The following is a 12,281-nucleotide window of genomic DNA, read 5'->3' on the forward strand; positions in this document are numbered from 1 at the left end:
ACCTCAAGGTGCTCTCAGTCCTCTCCCACTCCTGCTCTTTTTCCAGCTGAGTCAGCTTCAGGCTTTCTGTGGCCTGAAGGAGGGATGTCTTGTCCTCCTTCCACTGGTTGAGATCACTCTCCAGCTGCTGCTCAGTGTTCTTCAGAGCTGCGAGGAGGCAGTCACTCACAAAGCTCTGCTCCTCATTCTGATCCACATAGGAGGCTCTTGATTTGTCGCTCTCCTCTAGCAGGGTGGTTTTCTCCTGCTGCCATAGGACACGCTCACTCTCCAGCTGATGTTCATACTTTTCCTCAAGAGCAGCCATGAGGGTCTTGTTGTTTGTGTCCTGTCTCTCCAGCTGGGCTCTATGGGAAGCCTGGGATCTTTCCATAATCTCCTTGGCCTCCTCGTCCTGTTTTAGGAGATCTTCCTCCACCTTACTCAATTTATCCATCAGCTCCTGAGCTCGATCCCTCTCCATCTCCAGATGGCTCTCCAACATCACGTTGGCAGTCTTACTTACCGTGAGGATCTGCCTCTCTTTTCGACGCTTCAACTTCTGCCTCGCCACAATATTTAGAAGGGCCTGCATCTCTCCTTTCATGTGCTTTAAATCGACTTTCAGGGCTTCAGTAGTGAAGGTCTGCAGGTCCAGGTCTTTTTGGGCTTTTTCCAGCTGGGATGTCAGATGCTCCGTTTCCCTGGGTGGGGAGGGGACACGCTCAGCCAGAGCCTCATCCAGCCGGGCTGTACGGGAAGACTGGGATCTTTCACGTATCTTCTTGGCCTCCTTCCCTGTTCTTGGAGAGCTTCCTCCATCTTTCTCAACTTATCCTTCAGCTCCTGAACTTGAGCCCGCTCCATCTCCAGAAAGCTCCCCAACTCTAACTCCACGTTGGTTTTACTTACCGTGAGCTTCTGTCTCTCCTTACAAAGCTCCATCTTTTGACTCTCAACTTCCTTTTTCAGGGCCTCCTTCTCTCCCTTCACCTGCTCCAATTCAACCTTCAGGTCTTCAGCAATGAAGTACTGCAGGTCCAGATCTTTTTGGGCTTTTCGCAGCCTGTTGCTGGTTTTGACCAGTTGGGATCTCAGATGCTCTGTTTCCCTGGGTGGGGAGGGGACACGTTCAGCCAAAAGAACTTTTAACTCACCTATCTCCTTCTGCATCAGCTCTTTCTCATGGCCCCAACCGCTGCCCTCTCTCTGGAGTTGGAGCTGATTGAGGAGATCGGCCAGCAGGTCCTCCGGATGATTAGGTGAACTCTTCCCTCAGATTCACATTGGGTGAGTGTCGCCTCGCCGTCCTTCAGCTCCAACCGTACCTGGGTCAATGACGTATAAGGATTTTCAAGAGGCAAATTTTAAAATATAATAAACAATAGTTTCTATTGTATTTTTTCGAACATACACAGTGTCAGTTATGCATGAATCTATGTTTAACATGTTTATTAAGTGATCTTAGTATTTTTTCACGCACATGAATTGGCCATGACCATAAAAAATGTAATGTGGTGCGACTGTGAAAAACCTTAAATTAAATAAATTCTTAGAATCATGATGGGAATATTCACTCAAGTTCTGAGTAATATGAAGTGTATAAAATCAAAATGTTGGCATTAATTTAGATTTTTATTATTATTTATATTTTCTGTTGTTTTCCAATACAACAGTCACCTTCTTGTATGACATTAGCGTACTACTTTTTCCTGTAATATGTATGAAACGAATAAAAATATCCAAAGAATACATTTTATCCAAGTATACAATGTTTCAGTCAATTTCAGTCAATGAATTCATATACTACATTTCTATTTACTGAAAATTACAGCTATTACTGGTCGCACCACATGATGCATGGTCGCATCAAATGACAGGAAGTCCTCATATTAGGTTGGCATTAAAATACCTTTTATTTTGCAATTCCAATAAATTGCATGCTAAATATTTAGTGAAATCATGTTTTATTCCAGTTTCCTTCATTCAAAACATTTTGATTACATTTTCATTTTTTTATATCATTTCAATGACCATAACGTTTAGGCCTTTTTCACAACAATGCTTCATTTCCATTTAATTTCAACTGTACTTTACATTGTCATAAATCACAAACTGCTACAATGGAACATATTCAGTGGGGGCAACATCCCCCCCCCCCCATTTCATTTAATTTCACAAATTGTCATATTATCTAATATTATGCCATTTTTTAAAATCACAGCCACCTTCTGAACTTCACTCGTGAACTTATGACCCAAAGGGTTCAAGAAACAAGAATATCAACACAACAGTAGAAAACGTTAAACTGGTCCTATTGATTCTATTAATCATGTTCCTGCTTAACCCCAGCTGCTTTGGAATTTCAGTCGCCTTCCTATTTCATTTCATTTCATTTCATATCATATCACAACATTGTCATATTCATTTTTCTAATATGCCATTTTAAAAATCACAACCATCTTATGAACTTCACTTGTGAACTTAGGACCCAAAAGGTTCAAGGAGCAAGGATATAAGCAGAACACTAGAAAACATAAAACTGTTATTGATCATGTTCCTGTTTAACCCCCAGCTGCTTTGGAACTTTTCCCAATCTTCCTTTCTCAACTTGGAGAAGCGAGAGGTTGCTGGCTCAGGCTCTGATATTATTGCCTGGATATCATGCCTAAAGTAAAAGATGGCATCAACGGTCTGTGGCCACATGAATACATTTTTATCCCCTGACTGATGCATGGCATTAACTTTGACCTCTTCTCCCACAACTTCTAGGACTTGGCCTACATATGGCAGTTCATCATAGGTCACAATTACAAATTTGCCATCTAAGTCTTGAAGACTCTCCTGCTCTGGCTTTGATGTAAGGCATGTGGTGTCTTGCAGGTCGACCTTACTAGGCTGATAGCAGAGGCATGTTTTCATCTCTGAATGGGTGCAGAAGCATGAAACCTCGCAGTGGGTTATTTGAGCAGGTTGTGAGGAAAGAAATTGATGGATCTTGAGGGTGCCCTTCACAGTCATCAGTTTGTCCGGAATTAATTCATCATATTTCTTTATATTGTCTGTGCTTATCCAGTAGTGTTTCACGCTAGAGCCAGACTTCTCAACCAGAATCTTGAACACATCCTCAGGAGTCTGAAGTTCGCCTCCATGGAGGACATGGCGGTCAGCCTCCCTCTTCACAGCACCACCAATGCCGTCTGGCGCGCCTTTTCCGTGGGATCTTTCGGAGTAATTCCACGTCACGTATTTGAAGCCACAGAGGAATGGCACTGTACTGAGAAGTAGAAATTTGCTTTATTTCTGTACTGCGTGACCGGTCCATCACTTATCACATGCAGTGCCGTAACGTTTGGGTGGGTTTCCCGTAGCTCTTTTAGTATGGGCTCCAGATGTGCCCAGACGGCCCGCTCATCATGTGTGAGGTTGTCGGAGAGCGTTGCATACGACTGGTTGCCATCAACGGTGTACAGCACACCAGTATGTATTGTGGCTTGTTTCCTGCTTCCACCAAAATGATACGCCTGAATTTCGGTGCTCAATTTGCACGCATAATTTCCGAAAAGTCAGTATGGAGGACTGCCTCAAATTCATTGAGATTTTGCTTGATGTATCGGAACTGTTCGGCCTGTTGGAGCCAGTTAAACTGATGAATGGCTAAAGCCTCTAGTTTCTGTCGGAACAGCTCCTTTAATTCGTCTAGTGTCCCTGTGTGTGTCTGCTTTGCTACATTGGCAAATGTTTTCTCTCCATTTGTAGTTGTAACTCTCTCCCATTGTTCCCAAGAGACAGTATCGCCGTTTTCTGTGTTAGGCATGTCAATCTCTTCAAAGCAGCACTTGGGACAAACTCGATCCATGCATGCTTTATTTTAGTGTCACAATTATTCCCACTAACTCTGAGATACTAGTGGTCTTCAGCAGCCCTCTCTTTGCCAGTTTGTTCACCAACAGCCAAATGTTCTCATGCTCTGAACACGCACATGTATCCCTGTCCCTGGTCTTTGGCTCTGTGATGTAAAAGGGCCGGTTTCGAGTGAACTGTCTATAAGACATGGATAGATGCTGTTCTACCTCTGTCTGATACTGTGTATGAAGCTCAGTAAGAGGCTTTGTTAAAACTCTTCTTTGTGCTTTCAGTTTATTTTTTGTGATAGTATCCTTTTTCCCTGGTAAAAGAAAACAGTTTTCATCTCTGGTCAAAAACTGTATAACAGCTTGCCTTCTCTCTGTAAACAATTTCTCTTGTCCCTTTTGCTTGACCTTTCCACTTGGACCTTGCTTTTGCCTTGCTATAAACATCCTCTCACTCCTTTGTTTTCTCATTTCTATTAGCTTTTTCCTCAGATACAACACTTGTTTTTTAAGCGCGCTCTTCTCCCTCTGCAGTCTTGTGCAGCGTTTCTGATTTGAAGTTTTCCTTTTCTCATCTTTCACTGGCGTGGACACCACTGGTGGATTAAAGTCATCATTCACTATTGGGTCCAATGGAATTACGTTTTGCTCTGGAACTACGTTTTCTGCTGGCTCTGGAACTACAACTATGTTAAGGAGAACTGGTGGAAGTGTCTCCTCCATAGATGGCGGTGTGAGGTCTAATACTGGGTTTGCCATATTTTTTCTGTCCTGGTAAGCCCTGGTTGCAGCCCTCCATTTCTCTCTCTGCTTCTTTCTCTCTCTGTCTTGCAGTTCACTTGATTTAACATAATGCATCTTTCCCTGTTGCTTTCTTCTCTGATAGCTGAAACAAACAGTATCATTTATAAATCTATGGCATAGGCCTACTATCCACTTTTGTTTTAATGTAATGTAAAGAAAAATGTATTACCTACACAGAAAATAAATAGTATTACTTTTAATTTTATCAATTTAATGTTTCATATCAATTCATTGTTTTTCCACATTTGAGAACAAACCTTTCTCTTCTCCTGGCAAGGTACGCTGCTCTTGCTGCAGGGTGTGAATTGACACGCTCCCTGTGGCGCGCAGACTTATCTTTGCTTGACAGTGGCATCTGTTAAAAACTAAATAAATTAAATATTAAAAACAAAGTTATGTTGGTAAAAAGACATGTCGTCACTGGGATTTTGACTCAGGTTCCCATTCATAATTGTCATTTCAGCTGTCTTATTCAACAAACAATCAACTAAAGCAACACAGACATATTATGATCATGTCTCCATGTCTAACAGACTCACAGCATCACAGTGCAGTACTAATTGGGAGTTCCATGTTTAGTGGGGATGTCCTCGGTGGACGGTTCCATCGCTTTACGCACGCATATGATCTCTAGGAATGTATGGCATCTTTAACACAAATAACTAGGCCTACATGGGTTTTTACAAATATTTTGGCCTACTTGAGTGTTTGCTTTCATCACTTTGACTTACCATACCATTCAACATTTTTCTCAACTGCACAAATGTGACACAGTCGTGTACCGTCGTGCATAACGTTACGCATGGTTCGCTCCACCTGCAGCCGTCAGTCTATAAACTCCTGCAAAGCTCTTTAAGCTCCTTAGTTTTATTTCTGACTTCAGCAAAGATGAGTCACGGAGACCGTTACACCTCGTCGTCCTACCGGAAGATTTTCGGGGATTCTCCCAAGTTCCCCGTGGCCTCCTCCCGCATGGGCAGCGCCTCTCACCGGGCTCCCCGGGGCTCCGGGCCATGGCTGGCTCCCGCAACAGCGGGTCCTCCCTGAGCCTGTACAGACGGATCGGCCGCTCCACCTCTTACTCTCCGGTACCCAGTGACTCCCTTGACTTGACCCAGACCTCCGTGGTCAACAATTAATTCAAAGTTATTAGAACTAACGAGAAGGAGCAGCTGCAGGTATGTGTGACGGGCTGAAACTAATTTCCTAAAAAAATTAACTTTTATAACACTCCTCCCAGATAATCCGGTGCACAATTTCTGACTGATTCACTTCACACTCGTTCAGGTGTCCTTGGACTAAATCAGTTTAGATGAAAATAACTCATTCAGACTTTTATGAAGCCCTTAACTAATGTCATTGTAATTGTTTTTACTATGATGTAAGCAACAATTGTTTTACAAATCTTGCAAAAGGTGGCCTGGCCCTTCTACCACTCAAAGATCATATCCTCCAGACACGTTTTAGTACTATATTGCAGTTTTTTTTTGCAATTTGCTAAAACATAATTTGCAAACATAGGCTCGTTTTATCAAAATACTTCAATAATTCACAAAACCACACACACAAACTGCAAAATACCTCATATATCCTGCAAAATGAAGCACTGCAACCCAAACTACATATATTATTATTAAAATCAAATATACCAAATAGCACACACTTCATTAACATTACCAGAGTTTACCAACCAACTACACACTCTCATCTTCAGTATGCTTTGCTATAATACTAAAATAGTTTGTAAAAACAATTCTAGAAAATTCTTCAGCTTGTTCACATGCACAGATATATTTGCAGATACACACACATGCTATTAAAACATTTATTATTTTGAACTCTTTTCATAGTGCTTCCTTCCGAATTTAAGAGGTAACAGTTAACCATTGAGGTGTTTGGCCAGGTGGCACATAAAGTACACTGGCCAATCAGCTCATGTAGTGTCATTTTGAATGGCAGCGTTTTGAAATGGCAAACATGGGACTTTATGTCAGATTGTTTTTTGTCTTATGCAGAGAACCGTGGTCAGTGCATTAAAAAATGGATTTTGCATTTTGGATTGCAGAAAATGTGTTGAGAAGAGGTTTTGTTCTCTGTGTGCCAGTTTAACCCTTGTGTGTTCTTCCTGTAAAAAAATTGAAAATCAGCACATTTGTTGATGCTTTTTATCAATTTTTTAAAACTTTTTTATCACGTTTTTGCCCCTTTTTTCAACACTTTTTTGAATGTCACTTTTTTTAACGGTTTCAACACTACGTAACACTAACTCCTTTACTTTAGTTGTACAGTTATTTTTTTAATTCCCCAAAATAACATGATTGATTCCACAACGGTCTTTGGCAAGTACAAATCTCTACTTTCATTAATTTTGAGGTGTTTTATTCAGTTTTATAGCATTTGAAAAACAAATTGAAGTGGTTTTGTAATAGTATTGAGTAAAAGTTGACATATTCCAGTCTGTGATTATCCATAAACATCCATTCCTTTAATTTTAGTCTCAATAATTCTTATTTTCTGCTTTCTAACTCAATCATTAGGTATAAATTCCTATAAATGAGTTTTATTGACCATAAATTCTAAAAAAAACTGTAAAACTAAAGTTAATAAGTTAGTATTAGGTGAAAACATCAAAAAAAAGACAAATACTGAAAAAAGACGTCAAAAGTGTGGAAAAAAGGGACAAAAACGTAAGAAAAACTTAAAAACGATTAAAAGCATCAACAAAAGTGTTGATTTTGACGGGTAAACAACACAAGGGTTAAAGGTGAAGTGAATCCAGTGGTTTCCTGCCTGTCTCATTCCACCTCTATGGAGGATGGGTGATGATTAATACGTGTCTGTCCCGTTGCGTAGGGCCTGAACGACCGCTTTGCCGTCTTCATTGATAAAGTGCGCCACCTGGAGCAGCAGAACAAGGTGCTGGAGGTGGAGCTGGTGGCGCTGCGGCAGAAGCAGGGCGAGCCGTCCCGCGTGGCTCACCTCTACCAGCAGGAGCTGATAGAACTACGCTCGCAGGTGGATGAGCTGAGCCGGGACAAGAACCGCATCCTGATAGAAAGGAACAACATGGAGGACGAGCTGCAGGTAAACCATAGGAGGGGAGGAAGGGGGGTAACTGCTCCTTTAATTTTAAAGTGTTCATATTATGCTTTTTGGCTTTTTCCCTTTCCTTTATTGTGTTATATATCTTTTTTGTGCATGTTATAGGTTTACAGAGTGAAAAAGCCAAAAGTCCCCCCCCCCCAAGGGGACTCACCATCCAAACAGCTCTACTGTAGTCCAGCCTTTACTTCAGAGACAAAGGTTGTAATGCTCGCCTGCCTGCTAGCATGGCACGCCTTCATACTCTGCTTCTGACTGGCTAGTAGTCCTTACCTAGGTACTGTCAGGGCCCTCATACTCTGCTCCTGACTGGCTAGTAGTCCTTACCTAGGTACTGTCAGGGCCTCATACTCTGCTCCTGACTGGCTAGTAGTCCTTACCTAGGTACTGTCAGGGCCCTCATACTCTGCTCCTGACTGGCTAGTAGTCCTTACCTAGGTACTGTCAGGGCCCTCATACTCTGCTCCTGACTGGCTAGTAGTCCTTACCTAGGTACTGTCAGTAGTACAACAAATATGATGTTTTTTGAAAATTAAACCATGTCAACATATTCTGATATAACCTCTAAATACAATTATGAACCTGAAAATGTGCAAAATATAAGCATTTTAAAGGTTGTCTCCATTGCTATACAAGCCTCAATTCTTAGCCTCCTAATTGTGGATATATATATATATATATATATATATTATATTATTTTCATGTGTATACATACATACATTTCTAACCCCATCTTTATCACCAAAGAGTATTATTCATGTGCAGTGATGAATAAAATGTCGGTCAACATTGAATGAATATATTATTAAATGTGTATTGTTAGTCTTTTGTAGAACCAACCTATGGAGGGTTGGTAGTATGTTACACTTTTATTTAATTTATTTGGTAGCCCTAAAGTCGCATGTGGCCCCAGACTGGCCCCTCCACTTGAAATGGTCTAGGATGTAACAAGATTTTTGTTTTATATGTCCTGTATCTTATGAGTATTTACTGCGCAAAGCCCAATTTCCACAAAGAAATCATTCATTATTTCTTCTTTCTCTTGTGTCATCCAACATCCTTCCCATCCTCTCACGTCTGACCTCTCCTCTCATGTCTCACTTCAGAAGCTCAGTCTGAAGTATGATGTATGATGTATGTAAGTATGCAGATCTTTAGCAAGCTGCTTTCCTTTGATAAAAGTTTCAAAGGATCTCATAAGACAGGTTCAGAAGAAAGATATTATTAGTGTTAATGCCTGCCAAAACAGGGGTATTTCTAATCCGGTGTTTCTGTTGTCCAGTCTCTGCGAAGGGTTTTCTACCAGCTTCTCTACGTGATCCTGATGATGAATAAAGCCAAACAGGGGAAGCCCTCCCTCCTCGTACCCAGCCAAGCCATCCTTTCCACCAAAATGGACCAGGCCATCCATTTTGTTTGGTGAACATCTGTTTTGATCAACTAGACTTAGCTGTGAATATTTTACTGTGGTGCATAGCAATGTTGCTGAAATTGGAACCAAGTGAAGATGAAAATTGAATTGAATTGAATTTGGTTTTATAGTATCAAATCATAACGAGGTACAGTATTCAAGCCACTTTACAGATAGAGAAGGTCTAAACCACAGTCTATAATTTACAAAGGGGTTACAACCCCCTGTAGCAACTAAAGTCACAGGACTTCAAGGAAAAGGCAAAACAATGTGGCACTAGATGAGAACTGGCTTACAATATTAATTTGAACCAATGTCAATGAGCAAATTGAGTTTTGTTTCTTACAATAATGTATATGCACTTGTTCATCACAGGAAGTTTGTTGCATGGCTGTAGAATGCTGATTACCATCAGTTGTTTTTATCAATATAGCTACCACATACAAGTCTTTAGATGGTACGAATCTCTAGAAATGTAGAATTGTTGTATTTTTTCAACATCATTTCTTTATGGTACCCACAATTGTGTCTTACAATGCAATTGTCAGAAGAATAACGTACAAATGGTGACATTAAGCAACTCCATCTCCTAATAATTCCTTTTTTCTGTTGATGGAAGGATCCCTTCACATCAGGATCTCATGTTTGTTATTTATTTGGATATGTTTCTAGCCATTTAACTGTAGACAATGTTACAAGCAATATAAGACTTTGGACGTGATTTATGTGTTTGTGATTACAGTCATCTTGTAGATGAGCTGAAAGACCTGGCGCTGCCTTTCCTGCATATCCTCCTGCAGCATATCTGCTTCCAGGTAAATCCTCCTGCAAACACTCAGCAGTGATGCCACTTCCTGTTTGTGTAAAGTTCCGAGAGTCTGTGTCACTGCTTATCTCTTAAAGCTACGATAGCAGTCCCATCCATGGCTATTTACAGAAGTCTTTGCAGGTCACAGTTTGATGTGTGCTATGTACAGTCATGGACGAATCATTGGCACCACCTTCTGAGATCTCTCCATAGATGTTCTATGGGATTTAGATCCGGACTAATGATGGCCACTTCAGAATTCTCCACGCTTTGTTCCAACCATTGTTGGGTGCTTTTTGAGGTATTTTTGGGTCATTGTCCTGCTGAAACACCCATGACCTCTGACGCAGACCCCAGCTTTCTGACACTAGGCCCTGCATTATGGGCCAAAATCTTTTGATAATCTCCAGATTTTGTGATTCCTTGCACACAGTCAATGCACCCAGTGCCAGAAGCCGCAAAACAACCCCAAACATCCTTGAACCCTCCACCATGTTTGACTGTAGGTACTGTGTTCTTTTCTTTGTAGGCCTCTTTTTCTTTTCTTTTCTCCTGTTTTTCTTTAACCCGTAGAATTCCTGCTTTGCCAAAAAGCTCTACCTTAGTTCATCTGTCCACAAAACGTTCTCCCAGAAGGATTGGAGGCTTACTCAGGTATTTTTGCAAACTGCAGTCTGGCTTTTTATGCCTCTGTGTCAGAGTGGGGTTTCTCCTCGGTCTCCTACTATAGCGGCTTCTTCTCATTCAATGATGATTATGGTTCGAGCTGACCTGATGCACCCTGAGTCTGCAGACAGCCTGATTTGCGTGGAAGTTGACTGAGGTGTTTATCCACCATTCAACTATCCTGCTTTGCATTCTTTCATCAATTTTTCTCTTCTGTCCTTGTCCAGGGAGATTTGTCACAGTTCCATGGGTTGTAAACGTCTGATTATATTGCGCACAGTGGACAAAGGCAACTTTAAGATCTCGGAGATTGACTTGTAACCTTGAGATTGTTGATATTTGGTCGACAATTCTTGGCTCTTCTTTCTCTTCTCCATGCTTGGTGTGCACACACGGCACACAACACCAGGTTGAGCCACTTTTATACACTCTAATTGGCTTCAGTTTCGATTTCAATATTTCCAGCACCTGTTACTTGCCACAGGTGAGTTTAAATGAACTCCCCGTGCTTGAAATGAAATTATTTACCCACATTTTTAATAGGGTGCCAATGATTTTGTCCAGTCCATTTTATGAGTTTTGCGTCAAATGATGTCAAATTTGATGCCCTTTTTCTTCTGCTTTTTTTGTGTTGTGCCAATGCACTTAAAGGTACATGTGTGTACCAAAACATTTGTCATTACAACACTTTTCTGGAAGAAATGGTGCATTTCTTGAAAATTCCAGGGGGCCAATAATTTCGTACATGACAGTACAGATGGTTTCCTGTTTTCCACTATGCTGATGCATCCGTATAGCTTATAGTGTTTCCTGCTGAGGATGTTTAGATGGTGGAGAAGAGTGAGTTTCGAAGCCATGGAGCCCAGGCTGTGGGTATGCTGACGTCTCAGATGGCAAGTACAGACTATGCCTGCTTCATCAAGTGGCTGTTTAACTACTCCAGACACTCAAAGTAACTAGTCCCAATTGTCACCGCTACATGTTGATGTAGTCTGTATTTCTATTTTCGTCATGGTTCCACACTTCACACCCTTATATATGGTTACCGCAGGTTTTTGTACATGCTCTATTGATTAGGACCTCTTCCTTAATCTATATGCAAACATGACATGATATACAACCTGAGTTTTAAACCCAACTGTTTTAAGATACACTGCACAATATATATCTCAACGTATATATATATCAATATCAAAAAGCACCGCCAGGGCGCACATATTTTTGGTTTCAATATGATAGATGTACATGAGCCCAGTTTGTCTATTTTGCACAGTTTGTCTGGGTTTTTGTTGTCCGGTAATGACCAACCGTTGCCTTTAACATAAAACAAAAACCTGGAGAGTTCCCTTACTTTCTACATTATAATTTGGATATACTGTATGTCAACTTCACCTTGTTTGTAATTTATCACATCATATGAACAGACATTCAGATATACGGCTAGCTATTAATATTTTTTTCTGATGTTGGTCAGAACAGTATTGTAGGACTGGGGATTTGTGCATCCTGTCCAGATGCTCTCCAGCTAACGAGGGGTTATGGCTACAGTTTGATGTCACAGGTAATCCTGTAGAACCAAAGCTGAATAGAGGGCGTTAAACACATCCAAGCAATCACAATCCCCACACATGCACCATAACCACATAAAGAGTAGAGG

At 41.0% G+C, this 12,281-nt stretch overlaps 1 long non-coding RNA gene across 1 annotated transcript; it reads left to right on the top strand.

Moving 5' to 3' along the window:
- The first annotated feature begins 9,135 nt into the window (after nt 1–9,135).
- On the top strand, nt 9,136–11,571 carry LOC116674484 (uncharacterized). The gene is made up of 3 exons (XR_004328112.1): nt 9,136–9,158; nt 9,893–9,965; nt 11,452–11,571. It is a non-coding gene; the product is annotated as an uncharacterized LOC116674484 (long non-coding RNA).
- The last annotated feature ends 710 nt before the right edge of the window (nt 11,572–12,281 follow it).

The sequence above is a fragment of the Etheostoma spectabile genome, unplaced genomic scaffold (assembly GCF_008692095.1).
Source record: "Etheostoma spectabile isolate EspeVRDwgs_2016 unplaced genomic scaffold, UIUC_Espe_1.0 scaffold00000351, whole genome shotgun sequence".
Taxonomy (NCBI): domain Eukaryota; kingdom Metazoa; phylum Chordata; class Actinopteri; order Perciformes; family Percidae; genus Etheostoma; species Etheostoma spectabile.